This window comes from Ammospiza nelsoni, chromosome 19 (genome assembly GCF_027579445.1).
Source record: "Ammospiza nelsoni isolate bAmmNel1 chromosome 19, bAmmNel1.pri, whole genome shotgun sequence".
NCBI classification, from domain to species: Eukaryota; Metazoa; Chordata; class Aves; order Passeriformes; family Passerellidae; genus Ammospiza; species Ammospiza nelsoni.
In genome coordinates this window covers 6,216,597-6,234,086 of record NC_080651.1, presented here as the reverse complement: position 1 = coordinate 6,234,086, position 17,490 = coordinate 6,216,597, and positions in this window count along the sequence as shown.

Here is a 17,490-nt window from a genome sequence, read left to right as displayed (position 1 = left end):
TTTACTTTCTCTGTGAGATGGCTCTGCCCTGCCTGAGTCAGGTTATGCAGCTGCCTCCAGAGTCATTGCAGCAAATTTCCTTATTTTTTTCCCCCTTTTTTTTTTTTCCATTGAGTAATAAAGCAGCTTTTCTGCCCTGCTGTGAAAGGCATGGATATCTCTGGATATGCACTTATGGAAGAGCTGCACTGGCATATTTAGAGCTTCTCCACTGGTCAAGTAAATGCATCAGTGACATGTAAAAATGCTGCCCAAAGGGATCAGTTTGCAGGAAAGGCATAAGTCAGGAAAGCAAGCTGCTCAGATGACCCAGGATTAGTTAAATGCAGTTTTTTCTCCTCAGAGAAGCTGCTGAATTTGCAGCTTTGGGAGCTTGAGTTACGCACAGCACATCCCAGAGCTGCTCTGACACCCATTGCAGCAGCCCATCCACCTGAAAATGGCTTTGTAGGATTAAAAAACTGCAGAAATTGTCTGTTCTGGGGCTATTCCACATGAGCCTTGGAGCTCCTGGGTGTGCTGTGCTGAAACTCAGCAAACGGCAAAATATCTGGGAACCTCAGAGCAACCAAATCTCCCCACAGAGCTGAGACACAAGTTGGTGTGCACAGAGGAGAAGAGTTTTGGGGTAAGAGTCTGCCAGAGCAGGATGGAGAAGGGCTGTGGATGTCCCCTGGGGGCTGAAAAACTCCTCTGCTGAACTGGGAACGTTGGTAAAATGGGAGCCCTGCTGAAATGGGAACACTGATGAAATGGGAATGTTGCTGAACTGGGAATATTGATAAAATAGGAGCCCTTCACTGATGAAATGGGAGTGCTGCTGAAATGGGAATGTTGCTGAAATGGGAGCCCTGCTCAGCCCCTGCTGCTCCCGACAGTGCTGAGTTATCCTTGGCACGTCTCCCCCGAGTTGCAGGGGTGTTTATAAGAGTTCTCTTTTAAATGGAAGAAAAATAGACCCCAGCTGAATGAAGTGGCAGACATTTGCTCAGAGTGAAGTTTGGCAGGGGATGCAGAACAGGGTTGTTCTGGCACCCTCCAAGGCAGCTCCACTCCTGTGGAGGTTTCTCTGTCTCCATTCCATTTATTTCTGGACGTTTTGTGAATGTGTAGCTCTCATTAAGGGCTGGGCATGGCACGGGGGGAAAGGGCTCTCAGTGTCCACTGAGGGGGATCCAAAACTCTCTGTGGACAGCACAGTAATCATGTGGCAGAGCAGATGCAGAGCTGTGGGCATATGAATGTGGTCATGTCAGCATGGATGTGTTTGGAAGAGCAGCTGGATGGTCCTTTTGTGCTTGAGAGAGGCAGAGGAGTGGAGTGATCGTGGCTGTGCATGTGAGCAAAAGCACCATATTCCTGCTAACCCACTGTGGTGACATTCCTGATGGATCAGCCACAAACTAATCTGTGAAAAAGAAAAAACAAAGCTACATCTCAAACATAAAGTTAAATAAAATAATATTAAAATTATAATTATAATAAATATCTAAAATTAAAAATTACTATTAAATTTTCACCTTTTAGTTAATATAATAATTTTATGATACATAAAAATTATATATAACATGTAATTTCAATAATAATTTTAAAATATATATTTCACAAAAACTAAAAATAAAATGTCATCATTTTACATAAAAACCATTTAAAGAAAATAACACAAAATTTCCAACCGCTAAAAAAATGAAGCGCACCTCTATAAAAAAAACACAAAAACAAAAAACCCCACAAACTTTCTCTTTTCCTTCCAACTTTAAAATATAGAAATAAAATATTTAAATATAAAATATTTAAATATATAAATAAAATATTTTTATATATAAAATATAAATAAAATAACAAAACCAAAAGATAACAGAGCTGTCTTTCAGTCCTGGAAAGAGTAAATGTATTCTTTGGGTCACTGGAGACATTCAAAACCCACCAGCCCTGACTTTCACTCACAGAATTTTCCAAGACTTTCCCAGAGATCTGTATCACATCTGCTTAGCATCACCTGCACACCTCTGTGCCAAACCAGCTCAGCCAAGCCAGGGGAACAAGAAAGCCTGGTAATAACAGCACCTAAAATCCCCACAGGTGTCGCAGACGTATTTTATGAAAAATCCTTTTGCCAGGATTTTCTTCCTGAGAAGCCAAAGTCCTCATAAACAAAATGTAGACAATGATTATCTGCTGCTGTGGAATGCAACAGGTGCATCTGTGATTGGTCTCGTGCTTGTTTTTAATTAATGGCCAATCACAATCTGGCTGTCTTGGACTTTCTGGTCAGTCACAAGATTTATATTATCATTCCATTCCTTTCCTTTGCTTGCCTTCTGATAAAATTCCTTTCTTCTTTCTTTAGTATAGTTTAAATATACAATTTTCTTTTAATCTAATATATATCGTAAAATAATAAATCAGCCTTCTGAAACAGGGAGTCAAGATTCTCATCTCTTCCCTTGTCCTGGGACCCCTGTGAACCCCACCACACTCAGGGGCAGATGCAGCGTGGCCCAGAAGCTCTCCACAGCCAGAGAGCCCATCCCAGCTTCAGGCAGGCGCCCTCAGTGTCCATCCCCTCCTACAGCCCCCACATCTCCCCATCCCAGCGGATTTCCCTCTCAGCAGGGGCTGGACCTAATGGGAATCCCCTCCCAGAGCTCTGGGCTAGATCTGCATCACACCAACACATCTGAGCCTTCACTGGATTCTAATTCTGTGTGCCGCACAGAAGTCACAGAGGATGTGGCTGGTTCTGCAGAGCAGCACTGCAGGAGCTCCCACTCCTGAATTCTGTGGCTGGAGGGGTCTGGGTGCTGTCAGTCACTGTGCAGAAAATCACTGTCATTGGCATTGCAAGGCGTGTGGCTGTCCTGCAGAAAATTGTACCTTGCTGGCCCAAACCACAATCAAAGAGCTTCACATAACCCTGCAGCTGAGTGCTCTGAGGCCCCACAGCAAATCACTGTTATTTGAATTTCTGTGAATGTGGCACCAGCTCCAAGGCTGCTGCAGATGGGCACGAGCACCCTGCTGACCTCTGCTGCTCCCCTGGCACTGAGCTCTGCTGCCTCCAGCCCTGCCCCTGCCAGGGGGCTCAGAGACATTGGCACAGAGCCCAAGACCCCTGTGCCTTTGATTTTGACTCATGGAAAAAAATTACCACCTATATATGAAGAATTACAAGTCAAGAGAGTTTAAGTTTAATGTATTTTTCACAGGATGAAAAATACATTTTTGAAGTTTTCAGAATGGGAGCTCAGGGTCTCAAGATGGAGGAATTTGGGCGTGCTCTGTCCTTTTTCCTTCTTCTTCTTGGCCTTCATGTTCTGGGTGATGCTGGCACTTTTGGATTGGTTTAGAGTAGAAGTTCACTGTCTAACATAGGTGATAGGTATTGGGAAGTTATTGTAAATATTGGACACGTAGGTTTTAGTATAAAAAGATAACACTGCCCTGAGGGCAGGCACAGTGCCTCTGTCTGATCTGCTGAACAGACCTGGGCAGGCCAGAGAAAGAATTTTATAGATAAGAAACAATAAACAACCTTGAGAGCGAGACCAGAAGAGCTCTGACTCCTTCTTCAACTGGAGGCTGGGGAAAAGAGACTTTCTGACACTTCTCAGAGTCACTCTGAGCAGCAGAGATTCTGAAACCATTGCAACTGGGGTGAAATTATTGCTGCCCATTCTGGCACACACTCCAGCAGGGAAAGCAGGACACAGCACACAGCAGGGAGCAAATCTTTCTTTTTCCTTTTTCCTTTTTCTTCTCCACTGTCCTGACCACTGGTGTTTTCTGTTAGCATCCCTGTGGCACTCAGTACATGAGAAATTAAAGAAGCTGCTACAAGAAGAAGCAGCAGGTGTGCACAGGGTTGGGAAAGCTTTCAAATAAGCATTTTAAAATCAATTATTAGATAACAATATGGTATCTGAAGCTACTTAGATAATGGCACATTAATAGCAGGAATGACGGAGTCTTTACTGCTCACACAGGCACAACAGAAATACTTCCTTTATCTCATAGCCATGATGGGTGTAAAGCACATTTCTCTGAGGATTTTGACTCTCCCTCAAGCCACTTTGAAAATGCAGAGATCTGTTTGCCCCATTATACACTCAGTTCCTCCCTCTTCCTCAGTTTGAGCAAAAATTCTGGGTATATCCCCACAAATGTGTTTCTTTATTTGCAGTCCCAAACACATCCACTCACCTGCCTAATTCCCAGCCCTTTGCTCCTCTCATCAAACCCAGGTATTTATCTGCATAAGTTTGCCTCAAAGAAAGAACTGCCTCATGCTCAAGATATTGATGCCTTGAGAAGGCTGAGGTAGAACAGAGACTAGAGAGAGTTAAAGAATAAAGCAGGGATTTGTTAATAGGATCTCCTCCATGGATCCACCTTGGGCAGCACAAGAGCCCAGCCAGGGCTGCACCCAAGATGAACCAAAATGGTCCCAAAATGCACAAGCGGGCACGGGGTCTCTCACTGTGATCAGTTCTGCTCCATTTGCATCTTGCAGTTCATTGTCCAATTACAGCACAGAATCTCAAAAATAGAAAAGCCAAAACCTGAGGCATCAATATGGAAGCACATCCCAAGTCTGAGAAGTCAACCTCTCATTTTACAAACTGCAAGACTTCAGCGCTGTCCACAGGAAAAAGAAGGGAATTGGTTCCCACTTCCTTGGGCAGCTGTGTTGACATGACGAGTGACCTTAAAAATTATCACCAGTGAAATTCCTTTCATCACTTTGAGGAAAGGCTTCCTGCAGAGCTGGGGCTATGACAGCAGGCTCAGATACCCACCAAACACTGGACTAGACACAGGAGGAATGAAATCCTCCCTGCTGCCAGCAGGACTGGCTGGCCAGGACCCTGGGGTGAGGAAAGCATCCAGGTCCTGCCCTTTATGAGGCCTGAGGAGCAAATGACCATTTCCAGGCACAGTGTCAAGAGATGGACAGCAAACACTTTGGCTCTTGGTGCTACTACAGCAATGACAAGAAATGAAGTAGACAGATGTTGAGAAATCAAGCCCATACACATCAGGCAGGAAAGGAATCTGTATCCTTCCCTAGAGGGATGGATATTATCATCACTGATTTATTAGCTAGGAGTCATCCTGCAATGCCACATTTCACAGAAATATTACCTTGGCAGCCAATATGGGGCCTTTTCAGAAGGGCTTGGTAGTGTAATCTTTCTCACAAGTGGACACTTTTCCACCTTATGAAGTCACCAGGGTTTTTAATTTCTCTCTCTGTCCAAGAGCGAGCAGAGACTGAAATCCCTGTGAAGAGGAGGGCTTGGCCCAGCACTGAGACTGGGAGAAATCCACACTCACACAGTGCCTGCTCTGGAGAGGGCTCATGGTTTCATCTCCCACAGGCACTGAAATTTATTCCATGCTTTTTTCTTTCTTTCTTTTTTTCATCTTTTTCCTCTAAGTAATCCTAAGCCTCTGATGGGACTCTGCATTTTGTTTATTCCAATCAGCAGCAGCTCTAGTGGCTTTTGGACTGCAAAAAGCAGAGTGAAAAAGCAGAGAGTGGTGGGAGAGAGAACACACGGACATCTCAGTGCCAGCACTGATGTCATGCTGAATGGACATTTGAAAGAATTTAATGTCTCAGGATCATTTGCTCCCAGAAGCAGCAGGTATCCAAACACTCCAGCCAGATTTGCATCCAGGAATTCTGATCTCTACGTGCCCAACAAGGAGAACAAACTCTGGTTTGTGTCTCACGTTGCAGGGTCAGGATGCTTAAAGCTCCCATGGCTTCTGGTGTCCAGATGTTTTATGGCTATTTGAAAATCATCTTTCCTGGCCAAAAAATGGAAAATCCTATGGCCAAAACCAAAACCATAACCATGAATGAGAGTGTACTGGATATCCATACATAATATCCATATTCTGTGGCTGCCCCAGCCAAACCTAGACATTTGGTCATTCCAAAATCATTCCCTCCATGTATGTGAAGGACTTGGAAAGTACACACACCATCTCCCAAGCTACAGCACATAAATAAATCTATATTCTTTTATCCAGTATTTATTTACTAATATTTATTTATTACCCAGCTATTTATTTATTAAAGATCAGCTTTTCCTCTGCTGGTTCCACTTGAAATGGATCAAACAGTTTCATAGGAATGAGAAACTCTGGAGGAAATCCAAACATAAAGAGAAATCAGCAGCTATGTTTCTCACTATAATCTTAGCTGCCTGGCTGTGGGATTTACTTCCCTTGGATAGATAAAATGAATTGTACTTTATGCTGAAGCACTAAAGCCACAGGTACACTTTTCCCTCTCATGGCCTCCTCTAAATCAGTCATTCTGCACTATGGAACAGAAGCCAAAAACTCATTAAACTCCCAGCATAATGCATTTGCCCCACATCACTTTTTGCCCCTCAGATAATGAGCCTGAGGAAGAAGAAAAGGGCAAATATGGGAACAGTCTGCAGGCACCACTGTGGATACAGCAATCACCTTCATGCTCTGGGCAACTGATGTATTAGCAGTGTATTACAAGTGACAGGTTCCAAGGATTCAGGCAATGGAGATGATCCTCATTTGCCACAATAAAACAGACCATGAAAGTGCCTGTCATGATGCCATTAACTAGCTCCTGAGCCCAATTGTGCATCCTGTGACATGGCTTCTTTACATCTCTTTGTAGAAAGATGTTTGCACTCCCTTGATGCCCACATAACTAATCAGCAAGTGCAAGGTGCCCAGAGCCATGTCTCAGAGTGAAGCAAAGGCAATAATTTCTTGTATTTTTCTTCTTTGCCTCTCATGATTTAAAAAGAACCCATTATCATTTACTGGGTTCATTTCCAGCAGGTATTTCTGCAGAGAATTCTCTGATTTTTCCCACTCAGTTTGGATTGGACACCAGAGTCAGATGAGATTTCAACAGACTCACAGACCTGGATTTCTGATGAAAATTTTCACACTTGCAAATTGATACATTTGCTTTCTGCAAATCACTCACAGTGACTTTTCCCAAAGGCATTCCTGACAGCAAATGCATTAGCTCAGGTATTTGAGGACTTCACCACAAGCAAGGGTACAAAAACCAGCAGAAGCAAATGCAACATTTAATTTGACAAATATTTACCCAAAAAAACCAGCACCCAGCCCTTATGGCAACCATCCCACAGAAATTACACTCCCTGTCCAATTTAGAAACCCTGAATGAAAGGAAATCATCACTATTCTTTGGGGGAAGATAAATTTACCTTGAGTAAAACCTAGCTTATGCAACCAGCCACCAAAAGCCTTGCCAAACTCCCAGGCAGGCCTTAAGGACAAATTTTGCCAGCTGTAGGCTACGGAAGTCTGTGTTTAATAAATGTTGACCCATCATTAAGTCCCTGGCAGCAGCCTGAAGGGAGAGCGTGGCAGGTTTTGAAAGGCACCAGGCTGAGGAAGCTCACAGATTTATTCATCACAGATGACAGTGAGAAACCTCTCAAAGGGAAGTCTGAGAAAATTGGTTTATTTATGGTAATTACAGAGATTTATGTCTGTTACAGTTCCAGAAGTTTCGCTGTATCCTGGGGATCTCGGCACACAGGAGTCAAAAAAAGAGAAATGGATGGAGATTGTCTTTGGATGGAGATTGTATTTGGATGGGGATTGTCTTTGGATGGAGGTTGTAAGATCAACACCCATGGAGTAAATAAAGTGTTGGGTCAGGATGGAACACAATCCCTCCCTTGGAGGAGACAGAAGCCACATTTTGATTTATTTCCATGGGGCAGAGAGAAGCAGCTCATTATCAAAGGCACTGGGTGTGCCCGTGATGCCTTGTGAAGGCTGGCCTAGGACAGAGACTAGATGGAGCTATAAAATAAAGCAGGGATTTATGAAAAGAATTTCCTCAATGGATCCACCTTGGGCAGCACAAGAGCCCAGCCAGGGCTGCACCCAAGATGAACCAAAATGGTCACAAAATGGATACGTGGTCTGTCACTTTGATCAGTTCTGCTCCATTTGCATATTTGGATTAATTGTCCAATTCCAGCTTTACCTCATCAAGTCCCATCCTGCTTGTTTTTCTCTCTCCAGCCCATGGTGTTTGTGCTCTTGGGCTGAGATTTGGGTCATTTGTCCTTGGTGCCCAGCTGGAGCAGGAATTGTTTTGTCTCCCTGCTCTGTGCACAGAGCTCACATCCCCTCATGTGAAGCCCAGACCCACACACTAAAGCAGCACAGAATCTGAAAAATATAAAAACTAAAATCTGAGGCATCACCAGGACTCCTCACTGGCAGTGCACACTTGTGTGGTCAGCCTGTGATGATTTTCAGGGCTGGAATGTGCTAAAGTCGGAGTGTTGAGTTCTCATTTAGGGGTAGGGTGTCTAGAGTAAACACCTACAGCTCTAAACCACAAGAGCCTTTGCCTCAGCCCTGAATTTCCCCAGTGTTGTATAACAGTAAATTCATCAATAGCTTAAATAGCACCCTGGCTGAGATTTCAATGAACCAAGTATATGAAAAATAAATGTCCAAGCCCATCTATGTTTTTCAGTGTACATACATGGCAGAAATAATGACTCCACAGAGATGGAAATCAAGGACTTGTAAAACCAGACTTGTCACTGCCCTATCAAGCTTACAACAGGACATTGTGCCACCAGCTCCAACAGTTTTCTATGAAGTCTCAATATGTAAAGTGATTTTTTTTTAAACACTGTTATTTCTGAAATCTCTGAATTGTTGGAAAACATGGCCTTACTTTAAAAAAATACATACAGTTTAGTTTCTAGCCCCTCAGATTAGCTCACAGGTGTGACAAAGGAGATCAAGAGAAACACAGGTCTATTTTTTTCACACTGTCCTGTGCTAAGTCAGTCTCAGCTGGAATTCTGGCTCACCTCAAGGCTGATGCTCCTGCTGCCCAGCACCCATGGATTCACTGCCCTGACCTGGCACAAATATCCTGGGAAAATCTTGTGCCAAAGACAAGGGCAGAATAAAGACAGTGAAGAAGAACAAACTAAAAAGGCTTTTTGGTGTCTTCCTGATGCAGCATTTCTTCAGACAGAATTTCTGGTGACAGGACCACCTTAAAGGACCCAAACTAAAACCTTGTGATGGGAGGCTCACAGACTGCAAGGAATTTGGAAAATTGGCTTTTGGCTGCACTTATATGTTGATGTCAACATATTGGTAGAAAGCTTTGAATGAAAAACTTTGAATTTAGAGCCTGAACTCCTGGCCAGGGCAGCAGCCCCTTCCCAGGACAGGAAGGTTCACTCTGGCCACAGACCCTGCTCACTGAGGCAGAGGACAGGAAAGGCTTCAGAGTGCTGAGGTTTTCTTTGACTGGAAACGTTCCTCCTGTTATTCTGAACAGTCTGTCCACACTTCACAGCATAAACTGCTTTAGAAATTACAGCCTGGAATGTAAACTCAGGCCGGGCTGGCTGCGTGCCCTGGCTGCTCCTCCAGCCCTCTCTGCCAAGGGGTATCTGGTGTCAGCAAGAGGGACAGAAGCATAGAAAAGCAAACACCTGGCTCCAGCAGCCATCCACCCTACTAACCAGCTCTGTTTGCTTTGTGCCACAAGAGAGGGGAGAATAGAAGCCACATTTTGGACTGTAGACAGCCAAAACCAGCACAAGGACGAAACACGTCCTCCAGCAACTACACTCCCCTCAGGTTTCCATCCACATCTGGGTTTTTCCCCAAAACCATAGAACTGAGCCTCTTGAAATGGCTCCTTGACCTGCCAGCATTGGTATAGAGAGCTGTCCTGGATTGCCAAGCAAATTGTGTTCTATTTGCCATCTGTACGGCAGCTGTCTTCTGTTCAATGGGCAGTTTTCCTTATCTCTTCCACACCCACTCCTCTCTCAGGGCTGACATCTGCTGATAACAGCTACTGAATGTCCCTGCATGGCTGATAAGAACTACAGCATCCCACTGGGAGATGTGAGCCCAGAGGGAGGAGCCAAGCATTCCTACCTGGATAGAATCTGGAGATTCTGGAACACCAGCACAGCTTCTCCACTGCATTCCCCAGAGGAGCAGCAGCTGCCTCTTCTTCCCCTGGATCTTCAGAGGAAGAATACATCCTTCTCTACAGGATCCCTGCTCCAGCAGAGCCACCCCTGACACTGCAGGAGGGCTGAGCCACAATTCCAATGGGACTGCTGCCAACACCCTGACCCACAGGGTGTCAGGCTGGGTTCTGTCTCTGGCAGTGTTGGTTTGGTTTACTGCATTGTTTACTTTATCTTTTTATTTTCTTCCCTAATAAAAAACTGTTATTCCTGCTCCCATATTTTTTGCCAGAGAGCCCCTTAATTTAAAATTTATAGCAATTTGGAAGGAGGGGGTTTACATTTTCCATTTCAGGGGAGGCTCCTGCCTTCCTTAGCAGACACCTGGCTTTCCAAACCAAAACAAGAGCAAGCAAGGAGTTTTTTGGGTGAGAACTGCTCACAAGTGCCACTCTGAATGGTCTGGGGGAGGCTCCCCAGCAGCTGAGGGCAGGCAGTGCATGGACCATGAGTGTGCCTGCCCCAGCCCCAGCAGCAGGAACCAGCAGCATACGTGTCCCTCCATCCCAAACACAGCCAGGGCTTGGGAATGCAGCCAAGGAGAGCAGTCTGGTCCAAGGTCCAGATGTTGCCAGATAAGATAAACAGCTCTGCAGTGCAGCAATCAGACTTTTCCTCCCCTCTATTAACTCCTAACTTATCAAGAGGGCTAAAGTTCACACACACTAATGAGGTTCAGACAGAGTGATCCACCTCATATTGAAGCAAAAACCCCCAAAGCACAGCCCACCTAAATCATCCTAAAGGGTTGCATTCCTCAGGCCCTGTGATGGCTCCCATTTTATCAACATAGCAGCCAGAAAAGGGTTTCTGGCACCAGATGATGTGCAATAATTATATCTTAACAGCAGGACTTGAAGCACGCATCTTCCCCATTACTCCTGTGTTTTTCATGTTAAACTCTCTACCACCATATTTAAGACCAAAGAGGGTTTACAGGGCAAAAGCCAAAAAAGTTAAGAAGATCTCATCACATGAAATTGCATCTTAGGCACCAAAGAGAACAGATGAGAAGCTGGGTGAAGGCAGAAGGCAGCGTGATGAAGCTAATGGTGGAACTCTTTATCTCACAGAAAAGTGGCTGGGTAGCTGCTCATTTGATGTGCAGCAATTAAAGACTAATTTACACAGTGCCACTTAGTGACAAGTATAATTATGTCCTACTCAGGGTACATATCAGATAATAATTGCCTCCAGCTGAGCTGGAGGTTGTAACCCACTAAAAGGGACTTTAATGATGTGACCAAAGATGGATTTCAGCTGGAAAGTTTATGACTGACCAGAAGAGCACAGGAGCTGCTCACAGCTTTTTTAGGAAAACTGCAATAGAAGCTTAGATAAATCTCCTCTGTCTAAATTGCACTGATCTATGTGTAGATATATAGCAAAGATAAGAAGGTATAAAACAAAATAGATTTCTAGGGCAGATAGTACAGGAATTTGTTCAATTCACGGGGCTCTGGTGCCAAAAGCTTTTTTTAAAAGTATTCTGCAGTGCCTTATCTGGCTCCAAAACATCAACTACCACTCCCAGGATGCTGTTAAAATTAACATTTAATATCCTTCATTGAAATAAAACCCCAAAGGACACAGACAAGCCTGTCTTGTAATACTTGAATAAAATATGAAGTCTCATCTTAAATTGTGGACAGACTGGAGATCTTCCACAGAGCAGAAGTGCTCAGCTGCACACTGTGGAAGAGATATTCTGAATGTGTCCCCAAACCTCCTCAAGGAGAAGGAGGAATTACAAAACATGATGGTCTTTTGAGCATGTACTCGGGATTTTTCTCCCCAAGACTTCATTGGTATTCCCAGCCCCCAGGTGAGGATTGCAAAGGGAGGAGGGTGTGGGAGCAGAAATGGGATCAGAGCAGCATCAGTAAAAGCCAAGTTGGTTTCAGAAGGCTTTGGGATGCTGTGGCTCCACACCAAGAATCCAGCCATGCTTGTCATAACCATATTGATTCATTCCCACCATTTGGGGTGCACTTCAGTTGGCAGCTGTGTTGCACTGAGCAGCAAGGAGCAGGAAAATAAAGCAGGACAACAGCACAGGTCATAAAAACTGAGCTCAGTAATAATTTGTGCTGTAAAAGAAGCAACCTTAGGGCTTCTCAGAGATTTTATCAGCCTGTTCTGGGGAACAGCATCAGTAGTAGAGGTAGTTTTGATTAACTGCCATAACATGACTCAAATGTGCAGGAGTAGAAATGCATCAGAGTGAGATGTCAGCTCAATGGAACAATCAAAGTCACTGTAAATGAAAGCTCAAGGCATTTTCTCACACCTATTTGTCTTTCTCCTCCTCTGACAGGACGAGAGATGCGAGCCAAATTTTATCTCTGCTGCTAGCTCTGGTTTCTAACTGGAAAGGGATTCTCAAATTCATTAAAGAGGTGAGGTGGCTCAGGAGTTCACCCTGAGCAGTTCCACCACTCTCACTCTCAGCATGACCACCCCACAGAGGACAAACAGAACAACCTGGGGCTGTAAATCCTCATGTCCCTGAGCAGGGTCCCTGTCCTGGACACCCTGGGACTCCCCCATTCCTCACCCTGCTGGGTGACAGCTCCTCTGCTCTTCAAACAGGGCCTGGCTAAGCCAGAGCAGTCAGAACCTGGATATTAGGGGAAAAAAGTGGTTTACAGAAAGTGTGATAAAGTTCTGGATGGTGTAGTCCCCATCCCTGGGTGTGTTTAACAAAGCCTGGATGTGGCACTGGGTGCCAGGGTTTAGTTGAGGTGTTGGGACTGGGTTGGACTCAATCTTGAAGGTCCCTTCCAATCCAGTGATTCTGTGAATTCCGTGAATTCTGTGATCCTCTGGGCCTCCACAGCACCCAGATGCCACAGCAGGCCTTGGGAAGCTCCCTCAGGGTGCAGTGGGTACCAAGAGCTGAAGTTTCACCTGGCACATAAACTTCTCTTGTCCTTGGAAGCAAGGTCTGCTGAGGTTAGCCTGGGGTGAGGGATTCCTGTGTGATGATCACCATGATTTTGGGAGGAGGCCAATGACTGTAATCATTAGCCCAAAACTGGCTCAGCAAGGCTGGGTGTGATGTCCTGTGACCCTTTGTGCACTGTTCCCACTGTAAAAATAACCTCATGTGGGATCATCCTTCCAGGCAGGAGCAGGGGTGACACACGCACAGCTCAGGCAGCCCTGTCCCCAGGCTCAGCAGGGATGGACACCCTGCTCCTGCTGCTCACCATCCTTCCTGCCATCCCTGCTCCCCTCAGCCACTGCATTCTCTCAGCTTTTGGGGGATAACCAGGATTCCCAGCCCATCTCTGCTGGCCTCCCCTGACACAGCCCCAGCAGCCAAACCCTTCAGCACACACCATCTCAGATTTTAGGGCAATTCTTGCTGGATTAGGGAGTTAGCAGCACCCAAGATCCCAGCAGAGGCTCTGGGATGGATGTGTTTCCTCACACAGACATATCCAGATAAGGCACCTTATTAACTGTGTTGATAATGAACCAAAAGGTGATCTGGGTTGTCTCCACAGAGCTTTGGTAATTAATGCCTTGCACTTCCCAAGCTTCATAGAAAGCATTTATAATTAACCTCTTCTTCTTTCCTGCTGCATGGTGCAAAAAACAACTGTTACTCTATCAAAGGCTCAGGAATATCTATTAAGCCATCTCAGTCAAATCAGGGCAGAAGCAATTTAAAAGACAATTACAGGCAGGAGATGTGAACTCCATTCTCAACTCCAGACACAGCACTGAAGAATAAAATGCCTCAGCTCCCAGGCTCTGTGCCAAGGATAAGCAGCACAAGAAAACCTCTCCAGCCCACAGCACAACTCAGAAGGCCTTGAATTGAAGAGGATGGAGCAAAACCACTAAAACCCCCAATTATCTAGGGCTGATTGTTCTTATAATTGCTTGTTTCCAGGTTTACAGCAAAAGCATCAAGTTCTTCATGCTTTAATCTTGGTAACTAAAGCCTGAGCTTGTTCTCCTGTGAACCTCATCTCACATTTAGGAATATCTAATGAGTCAAGGCAGAATTGCTGAGGTGCTGAGCAGCATCTCAGGACAAGGGAAGCACGAGGATAATGGGAAGTGCAGCTCTGGGCACAGCAGCTGGGGCTGCAAAAACACCAGTGCCAGCCTGAGAAAGTTCTGACTGCCTGAAAAGCTCTGAGGGGGATGTGTGTGACCTGCAGGACGCACACAGATCCCTTCTCCTGGAGGGGATGTGGCAATGGAGCTACTCCCACATCCAGCTCTGACTCCTGGGTGATCACAGGAGGATATGGGAGAGCAGCAGGCAAGAATCAAACTGTGCCTCCAGATAAGTCACAAGGTAAGCACATCATACAGCAGCGGGGTCAATACTGGCTGAAAGTCATGTGGAGAAGCAATGCACTCAATCAGTACCAGCACTGACATTTGAGGTCAAAAATCACCAGCATGCTCAGCAAACCTCACACCTCCAGCTGCAGGGGATTGTATCTCAACCCTTCTTCCAATTGTACCAAAAAAAAAAAGGGGATATTTTTAAGCAATTCTGCTTCTTCTAATTGATTCAAAATTGCATGTTCATTTTCAAAGCTGCCAGGCCAACACCCCGCCACAAACAAGGTAGTGTGATATTGCTCCAGGTGTTTCTGAGCTCTCTGCTGGCACTTGCTGATATTTGCATGGTCTTATGGAGTATAAAAAGGTCCAGCAGCTCCTTGAGTCATACATACTGTCTTCTTCCATGTCTTACAAAGGGGGGATGTTTTATTCAGAAGGAATTGGGGAGTTAAAGAAAATATTACTGTGGTGCTGCAGCTGTTAATCACACAGAAAGGAAAATAATCAAGAAAAGTGAGGCTGCCTTGCTGTCTCAGGATGAGCTTTGTCATCCTACACCACAGGTTTTCTTGGCTGTCTCTGACTTGATGTTCATTCCTCAGGGCCCTCCTCCCACTCTGAAATCAGGCCCTGCTTTGCATATTCCAATCTACCAGAGCGAGAAAAACAAATCCAAACACCAGGAGTGACAGCAAAAAGAACAATGAAACCAGCAGAAATATTTCCCCAAATGAAGCTGCAGCAGCTCCCAACAAGACTGAGGATGTGCCCAGAGCCAGAGCACCTGGGAATAACCACATCCAGAGGTCTCTGCCTGTGCTCCCAGAGCAAACCTTTGTTGTGTTTTCATCCCAAAGTTCTGCTCCACACTCCAGGTACCCAGCCACATGTTCATCCAGATGCCAGATGGCAGCAGGAGCAGCCAGCACAGGATGGGAGGGGAAGAGCACTGAGTGGCAGAAGGGTTCAATATTTCATTATCACATCATTCCCCACCACTTCTAATGTTAAATTCATCCCTGTCTGTCCAGATCAGCTAAACTCATCCTCGAGATGAATTAGGTCAGCAATAGCCTGAATTTTAAAAGGAAAAAGTAAAAAATCTGATTGAATGTTGCAAGTTTTTTTCCATGCCTGATTTCCCATGAATTATTCATCCCAGCAGCAGCTCTGCATTGCTCAACAGAAACATTCCTATAGTCAAGAAAGCACTTCACCAGCAGGGCAGGGCAAAATAAGCCAAACTCCCCCAAAATATGGAGTGAGGGCACACCCTGCCCACTGCAAATCATCCTTCACAGAGCTGCATCCCTGCCCACCACCTTTGCTTCCCTTGTTCAGCAAGCACAAAAGCATTTGCCTGCAAAGATTTGGCAAAGATTTGGCCTCAGGGTCAAAAACAGCCACAAAATTCCACTGGGGCATTATTTTTTTCCATCCTGCCAAGAGCAGATTGCTGCATCAGTCATTGATAAAGTGACTCAGAGCCTCTGTGAGCTGCAGAAATAAAATGGAACAGCAAAACTTTGGCTATTCCAAAGCTGTTGCAAAAACCTGTGTCAAATCATTTATTGGCTGTACCTACACACACTTTAATTGGTGCTACAAGGCTTTAAATGCCTCCTCATATAGTGATGGCTTAGATTATCTTTTTACCTTGTATAAATTAATTTAAAACTACTTCAATTCGCTGCAAGTGCTTCTATCACAGAGAAACCTGAAAATGTTCTCTAGCATTAAACATCCCCTCTTCTGAATAACACAGACCTGGTTGTTTTAGAGCTGCTCAGCTTTTACTTTAAGTATTAAACTATTCTCCAGGGCTTAAACCCCACAAGTTTTAAGATAAAAATGCTCTCGAAGATCTATTAAATTATTATTAAATGGAAGAATTTAAGATACTGGATGGAAGATAAGCCTGTATAGAGACAGAAGCTGTTTTCTAGTTCTAGGAGACAATAAATCATGCTGTTGGTCTGTCTCTGGCCTTGGCTGGTAATACATCACAGACATTTTCATACCCAAGTTCAAAAAACACACAGAAAACCAGCCACAAAATAGTCACATTGCCAAAACACATCTTAAATAACACACACAAAAAAATGGCCACAAACCAGTCAGGGTGCCAAAATGCATCAAATGTTAAGCAGGCTGTGGTTCTTCAGGATGTCAGGGTGAGACAGGCTGGGTGATGATGGCTTTTCAAGAGAAATTTTGGGGGTTTGCAGCCCATTCCTGACGAGGTCACACCGCCACAAAAGGAAGACAGCATTTGGTTGTTAGAGATCAGGATTTGTGGAGCCATTTTGTGAAACCCCCTCTGAGATGGATGTCTTAGAAAGGGTGGAAAGTGGTGTAAAATATTCAGAGTTGCCAACATCTCAAAGAGGACAACAAAAGGCAGAAGGTGGCTTCAGCTGCTGCCCAGAGCTCTCCACCTGGGGACAATGGATGTCAGGAGGAGACACAGTAACAAAAAAAGGCAGAGGGAGAAAATGGTGAAAATTAGCATGGTGGGATTAGGAATTCAGCATCTGTGGGCTGAGAACCAGCTCTTCAGGCAAGGAAAGCAGAGAAGAGAGGTGGTGTGGTGGTGAGGACTCAGGGCTGCGGCCCAGAGCTTTCCTCATAGTGACAACGGATGTCAGGAGGAGCCACAGTAACAAAAAAAAAGGCAGAGGGTGAAAAATGGTGAAATGGTGAAAATTGGCATGGTGGGATTAAGAATTCGGCCTCTCCAGGCAGAGAACCAGCTCTTCAGGCAAGGAAAGCAGAGAAGGGAGGTGGTGTGGGGGTCAGAACTCAGGGACATCTTCACACCTTGGGATAAACACCAGAGAGGGGCCTTGAGCTGCTCCTCACCCCAAAGGAAACTCCTTGCCCTTGTGAGTGTAAAACTGCAGCACACCCAGCAGGAAAGCCACCACCTGAGTGTGGCACACAGGCCACACACGTGTCACCAGTGCCACCCCAGCAGGGCACAGCGTGGCCATTCTGTGAGCACAGAAGGGAAAGGAGCATGAGGAAGCTCTTGTCTGGAGGATAATTCAAAGGGAAGCAGCAGGATCCAGCTTCAAAGAACACCAGTGACTCAACCTTCCAG